Raw genomic sequence first — 7,931 nt, 5'->3', positions numbered from 1 at the left:
TTTTTTTGGTTTTGACATCGAAATATGAACGAAATTGTTTAAGAGAAACTCGACTTCTGTTTTCACATAAATAATTTATTTTTTATTTTGTTGTCAGGAAAGTTATTCCTTCTCAATAAGAGAGAAAATGGTAATTTGGTAAGAGAAACGGAAACATGTAATCAGTGAGGTTTCAGGGTGGTTATTATTAGTTCATATTCTCATTTTCCCATTATTTAAAAAAAAAACAAGGATATTTTGTACCGAAAAATGTTATGTAGTTCAAAATTCTTTTGAAGTACTACTTTCAAAATCACCAACCCTCTCAATGATGACATTATTAATATAAATATTCAATCACACATTGCGAATAGTGCTCTCGATTCAAAATTATAATATGAAATGTCTTCCTGTTGGTGCCAATGTACGCTAACAATTTTCAAACATAACTAACGAGGTTAGTATATTCTCTCCGCTCTTTCCTTTCTGTACAGGTGGTAACCAACGTTCATAAGCTACCCAAGAGAAAAAACTTCAATAAAATCGATGAGACTGAAGTGTGAACTGTCCCCCGATGTTCTCTGGGTTTTTTTTGTACCATGAGAGCTGTCTGACTTGTCCATTCAGTCCAAGTCTCCAGAAAACACTGCAGTCTCTTGGGCTTATTGCGTTAATTCTTCCATCTCCTCATGACACCCTGTACTAGTTTATACAGGTTCCGTGTTGGAGTTGGTCATCTTCTTCTGGATATGTATTGCCATATATTGTCCATATATTGCCTGTCTCCTGTGATTCAGTGCCTCACATTCGCATAAGATGTCTAGAGCTGTTTCTGTCCCTTCGTTGCATAATCTGCAGCTGAGGTCTCCGTTGTACGTTCCACGTTTGGTCTTCGATCAATCTGTATACCAGATGTTTTTTCCAAACATGTTTTCGGGATGACCAATGGTCTTCCACTCTTCACGGCTTATGATTTTGGCCGTGAAGTTTGTGTTAAAGATGTACTTCGGTGTCATGTGGTCCGTGTACATATTCAATATTCAATATTCATGAACCCATTTGTCATTCTGACAAAAATCAGCCACAAGGGTAAGGGAGCTAGACTCCAACCTGTCTGAACTGAAGATGCTTGGTCAGTGGATTCACAGTTGTCGCTTGGGCGTATTGAAGACCTTGCGAAGACCTGTAACGAAACTTAGGCAGACTGAGACCTCAGTGTAGCCATATTTTCTTGAAGATGACTCTAAAGCCAATGAGTCAGAAAACTAAAAACTGTAGACGATGACAAAATGGTTTAAACTTTCGCGGCTGAGGTTTTTTTCAGTGTCATTGTTTTTCGAGTTTGAAAGCCGTGGATTTTTGGAATTTCTTCCTGACGTTTCGCTGGCGCGAGTGGCTAGCTTCTTCAAAGGTTTAACCATCATGGCTTGCTGTCTGATGATTAACGTTTAGGCTTCGTAAAGCGTATTTATGCCTTGTCAGGTAATCAGTTGTATTTGTACCTGTACTTGTACCTGAACTTGAACCTGGAACATTAACAATCTTGCTGCCTGTTGTCATTCTGTTCGTTATTATCGAATTCCTTGAAATGGGGTTCCATATTCGATTGAGGTTCACGGCTTCTTCTTTTCTGTTGGAATTCTCCATGTGTTTGTGGATCTCTATTGCCTCCCGTACCAGTCGGTTATAGTAACCTGGTTGGGGGCACTTAGTTCTGTGTTTTCAAACAAAATTGTGTGGTCTCCTTCACTAAGTGCGTGTTTTGCCACAGCTGACTTGTTCGCTTGGCCTAGTCTGCAGTTCCTTTTATGCTCTTTTAGTCTTGTTCACATGGATCGTTCAGTGGTTCCGATATATACCTTCTCACAAGTGCACGGTATGCGATAGACCCCTGCTGCTGATAATAGGTCTCTTTTGTCTTTAGCCGACCTGAGGCTTTGTTGTACCTTCCTCATGGGTTTGAAGACTGTTTCGATGTCGTGTTTATCCAATAGTTTTCCATTATGTCCGTGACCCTAGGGATAAACGGTAGATATGCGAGTGCAGCCATCTGATCCTTTTTCGCTTTTTGAACCGGGGTGCTCTTCGGTTTCAGGAAATCTATGACAAGGCTTTCATCGTTTTGGTTTCCTAAAAGCAAAGAAGAACATACTTTGAAATGTGACAATTTGGAAAAAATGGGCAGCAACAATGTATAGAGCACAAAATTATCTATCGATCGGTATTCACCACAATGCCATAGAACAAATTTTCATTGAGATATAGAGCTACAAAAACAAATGACATTAAAAGGGACAAAACTTTCAAAAAAACCCAATATCCGTATAAACCTGCATCAAAACACCTTTATCCTGAGACATTGTTGACGAGTGTATATATAATTTTATGTTGAGATATCAGTAGGAGTTCAAATTATTACATACACGATTCAAGATAACTGCAAAGATAATTTTCATCAGTAAATCTCATTCTTTATCTAATAAAACTGCTACCATAAAGTTATCTATTGTTTACTGGGTGTTTTGAATAGCCTTCGAAGGATAAAAATACACACATCGGAAAAGTCTAGGGATATTTTTAAAAATGGCAATAATTTTTTTTTAGAACGCTTTAGGGAAAAAAAAGTTGACGGGTGATTATTGAACGAATGTAACTTACAACAAAATTTATTAAATGGTCAAAAATACTGAGTGCGCATATAAGCAAAACTAAAAAAAAATATGGCTCTTCTTTGGCACCCCGAAAAAAAATTATAATACAAAAAAAAATTGGAATCAGTACAAAGTATGGCCTCCACGCTGGTTTATTACGGCCCTACATCTATCGTGCATCGACAAAATGAGATTGTCAATGTCTTGTTGAGGTACATTTGCCCATTCAGCGATTAAAAGCTCTCTCAATTGAAACGTTGTGTGAATGTTCCCCATATGTGGAGTAATTCTTCGTTAAGCATGTCCCACACATGCTCGATGGGATTCAGGTCCGGTGATTGTGCTGGCCATGGCAATACATCAACTCCTTCGTTGGTGAGCCAGTCAGTCACTAGACGCGCGACATGTGGACGAGCATTATCGTGCATTAGGTGGAAGTTTTCACCAACAGCACCAGCAAATGGACGGACGATAGGTAGAAGAATGGTGTCGAGGTACTGTCGAGCTGTGAGGGGGCGATTTGGAAAAACGAGATCGGTTCTGCCGCCGATCATGATTCCGCCCCATAGCATTAGTGTACCATCTCTGTATGTGTGGACTTCCTGGACGTGTCTCAAACGTTCATTATTTCCAGGTCGTCTCCACAGTCTTACTCGACGAGAATCTGGATGAAATCCAAATCTGGATTCGTCTGTAAACAAAACTGTGGCCCAATCATTTGCATCCCAGTTTTGATGTTCTTGACACCACTCTAATCTTCTACCGCGATTGCCTCTCGACAAAGGTGGACATCGAAGTGGCCTTCTGTTGTGGAGATCTGCTTCATGCAGTCGATTTCTGACAGTATCACGACCAATGGTTACCTGGTGCGTCTGCTGCAACACGTTAACCAACTCAGGTGCTGTGATTGTCGGTTGTCTTCTTGCGGTTAAGGCCAAAAATCGGTCTTGAACTACAGTTGTAGCGCGTCCTTGCCCTGGATGTTGTTCGGCTGGACTGCCAGTTTCATGGAAACGCCGCCACAATCGACTGATAACACTTTGGGAGACCCCCAAACGAAGAGCTACATCATTTTGTCGCATGCCACCTTGAAGAAGCCCTACAGCTCTATTCATCTCAGCCAATGGTAAGTGATGGCGTTCCATGTTAAAGCACAATATTTCCAGTTTAATTGCTGAGCAAGAACTGCATAGAATGTACAAACTCGACACTTTCAGGTTATTCATTTTAGCCGAAAACCTACAGTTTGTAAAAAACTTGATAAAAGATTAGTTACCGTTTTTGCAGGCTTTGTTAAACCCATAGAAATCTACAGGGTGGTCGAGTGTACCAAGTTAATCAAAATTAAACGACCTCATGCATTTATTTTTATGATATTTAGTATGTTATAAAAATATCCCTAGACTTTTCCGATGTGTGTAGTTTCATCAGATCAGGAAAACATTGTCTTGAATCTATGGTATCATACGGCTTTTACATTCAAATCTGAGTATTTATACCTACATTGCCTATACCTATCATAAATAATTTGATACCTACATTGTCTATACCAAGGTTAAGCTCAATTAATAGCAGTATATCGACGAACATAACAAAAAAAAAATGTATAAAACGTAGGTTTTGGGAACTGGGTTTTAGGTTCAGGAGAGGACTGTGGTTTGGATCACGTTGTTCGTTGAGGATAGACAGAAGTATGTTTTTATAGTGTATCCTCAGGAACATAATTTCCACTAAATAATCATTATTAGTTATCAATAAGTTCATGAGTTCAAGTTTGAATGTTCATAAAACTTTTGCCTGACGACAAAGAGTCTTAAGAAAAGCGTAGTTTGAGCTTGACGTAATTCACGAGTGACCGAAAAAAAAAATTACTTTGCGAAATGATTTTCCTAAATAGTTTATCAATTGCATCATTGATTTAATCGACAATCAATATAGTTTATTCTAACGTTGTCAACAAATGAAATGCAAGTCTCAGACTTCATTCATATCTAAAATGATCAATTAGTATTTATTGTTCATCACACCAATGACAACCAAGATGTAATACAGGCCAAGAGATGTGTATTTGTTTTGTGCTCTTCAAGTAAAATAATAATTGACAGTTGACAGGATTCCAAGACTCCATAACATTTAGGAATCACACGTTAAAAGGTAAGACCTCGTTAGTCCTTAGCTCGAAGAAGTTTCGACTTCCGAGGGTTGTCGTTCGTTAGGGCGACAGCTGGTCAACTGAAAAACAGATTTCAAACAGATTTTTGAAACAGATTTGGTGACATTGGTGAGATGAATATTATTATTTCTTCATCATTATTTTATCACTTTCAATGTGAATGAACGTACACCAGTATAAGACCAGTATTTCAATTGCCATCCACACTAGGAGGCTGATCAATATCCTTTATTTCTAAAATTAGCAACTGTTCGGTGTTTGGATATAAGTAGATGATTGATAAATGTTCACTGAATGTTTTCTCGAGTGGAAGAGTCCTTATATTGATGATACAAAATAATAACAGTGATCGGCTCAAACCAGTTATTTTCTTCAATACGGGCGTCATTTCATTTTATCGTATACAGTGTGGACCACTAAGTGTGCAACAAATGGGAAACTTTTTTATTATCGATTTCTCAGAAAATTTTAGTCCTGACAAAAGTTGGTGCATGTTCCAAAACTATACCAAGTGTACCTGAAATGGCTTAATGACAAACACTATACAAGATAGGCCAAAAAATATAAAGTTCGTTCAAGACTAAAGTACCCTTATTTCAAAAAATATAGAAATATGTTGAAAAAAAAAGTTGCTTAGAATTAAAAGTTTTGTAAAGATACGAAGTCATGGCCTGCTATTCGGATTTTTTTGTTTTGGAAAATTTTGAATTACCCCCGTATGATACATATTTGTACTATTTTGATTTAATACGTATTTGAAGTAGCCACAATCAAATCAGTTTGGAGTATTTTTTATCAAATTAAAGTGTATTTGTAAAATTTACTTGGATTTGTATTTTTTTAGGTGACCATCTACTTCATGTTTGTTGCAACGATATTTAACAGAACTCTAGAATAAAACAAATACTCTTTTTAACGAGGCAAATACTTTACTAAGTATAATGTTCATATTAATAAACTGTAAAAATCTATCGCGAATAGCCAAGAACAAAAAAGAACCAATAAGCGATAGTACAGAAAAATACAGTAGGTAATTTAACAACTTAACAGGTGCTAACAATAAAAATTATCGAATCGTCTCTGTATGTCCACCTTCTCTTTCGATGCATCTAATTGTTCGCTCATAAAATTCGTTTAATGTAGATCGCAACACATTAGCAAGAATATTTCTGCAATGAACTCGTATTGAAGTTTCAAGCTCATCAACATTATTAAAGGGGCGATCTCTGTAGACTTTTTGTTTGAGGTATCTCCATAAAAAATAATCTAGAGGTGTAAGGTCTGGAGAACGAGGAGGCCATCGAGGATCGGTATTTCGTCCTAACCATTTATTACGAAATGTCCTATTCAGCCACTGAGAAACGTTTCTAGTAGAATGGGAGAACATCCGTCATGTTGGAATCATAACTTTTGCCGTTCTTCTGATACTATATCATCCAAAAACTCCTATTTCAGTTTCCAAAAAGTTCAATTACCTGTCACCATTCAAATTCTCGCGAAAAAAAAACGGACCTAGTTATTTATCATTTGATATACCACACCAAACGTTTGTTTGGTATTGGTTTGATAGTATTGATTTTTGTTGTCAATAATAAAATTTGGATTGACATCTGACCACCATCTGCAATTTTGTGATGATAGAACCCCATTTGTTGGATTCGTCTCCAAACAGAATACATCGATGAAAATCTCTTTGTTCTTCTATTTCACTCTGAATCCACATGGAAAAATCATATCTCAAATCATAGTCTCTTTCTTGAAATGTACAAATGAATGTAGGTTTGTAAGCATGGTACTTATGTTTCTTGAGAATACGCTTCACAGAGGTTTTTTTTATGCCGGTATAATCACTAATTTCTTGGGTGGACCTTCTAGGATTTTCTACTACTGCTTGAAGTACGTCAAGCTGGTTTTCTTCTTTGCATACAGGTTTAGTACGCTCCGTATTCTGTTTATATTCTAGTGAGCCAGTCTGTTTGAAATTCATGAAAATTCTACTTACACTTGACTAGCAAATTTGTTTGTCTGGATGCCGCTCATTGAAAATATTTGCAGCTTCACGCATTGTTTTATAACCATCACCACAGATTAAAAACTAATTCTGCCTTTTCAGTTAACGTTATTATTACTGGGCGAGGCATTTTTAATTAAGGACAAATATGAAAACGTTTTACAGGCAAGTTTTAAGAAGCCACACTATCAAACTACAGTATTGTTTTAGGGCGTATGTGTTTTTTGTTCATGGCTATCCGCGATAGATTTTGGATTGTTTTTTAATATCTGTTCTAGTTGAGGCATTGTTGTCAGAATAAAAGAAATTTTATACTTTTATAGACAGTTCATTCATATAAACATTATACTTAGTAAAGTATTTGCCTCGTTGAAAAGAGTATTTGTTTTATTCTAGAGTTCTGTTAAATATCGTTGCAATAAACATGAAGTTGACGGTCACCTAAAAAAAATACAAATCCAAGTAAATTTTACAAATACACTTTAATTTGATGAAAAATACTCCAAACTGATTTGATTGTGGCTACTTCAAATACGTATTAAATCAAAATAGTAAAAATATTTATCATACGGGGGTAATTAAAAATTTTCCAAAGGAAAAAAAATCCGAATAGCAGGCCATGACTTCGTATCTGAACATAACTTTTAATTCTAAGCAACTTTTCTCTTCAACATATGTTTATATTTTTTGAAATAAGGGTACTTTAGTCTTGAACGAACTTTATATTTTTTGGCCTATACTGTATAGTGTTTGTCATAAAGCCATTTTAGATACACTTGGTATAGTTTTGGAACTTTTGTCAAGAATAAAATTTTCTGAGAAATCGATAATAAAAAAGTTTCCCATTTGTTGCAGACTTAGAGGACCACACTGTATATACGTACACTTGTACGAATTGTCTTCTTCCAGGTTATTGTTATTTGCACAAAACATATAGAAAATGTTCAGGAAAACTACCAAAAGCATAGTAACTTCAAAGGTTTTAAGATTGATACAGAAGATTCACAATATTATTTAGGAATCACACGTTAGTAGAAATCACACGTTAAAAGGTAAGACCTCGTTAGTTCTTAGCTCACACAAGTTTCGACTTTGATAGTTTGTAAGAGACGACAGC

The 7,931-nt window shown here is 36.3% G+C and overlaps 2 protein-coding genes across 3 annotated transcripts in view; both read left to right on the top strand.

The window, feature by feature from the left end:
- Positions 1-7,931, top strand: part of LOC111510203 (myrosinase 1) — a 408,217-nt gene that overhangs the window by 304,899 nt on the left and 95,387 nt on the right. The window lies entirely within an intron of this gene.
- LOC111516085 (probable G-protein coupled receptor CG31760) overlaps positions 1-7,931 on the top strand; it is a 155,276-nt gene that overhangs the window by 119,572 nt on the left and 27,773 nt on the right. The window lies entirely within an intron of this gene.

Source organism: Leptinotarsa decemlineata, unplaced genomic scaffold (genome assembly GCF_025532065.1).
Source record: "Leptinotarsa decemlineata unplaced genomic scaffold, Ldec_3_MD MMD2_tig00000010_RagTag_RagTag, whole genome shotgun sequence".
Lineage (NCBI taxonomy): Eukaryota > Metazoa > Arthropoda > Insecta > Coleoptera > Chrysomelidae > Leptinotarsa > Leptinotarsa decemlineata.
Note: the sequence above shows the minus strand (reverse complement) of the source record. Positions and strands in the feature narration are given on the sequence as shown.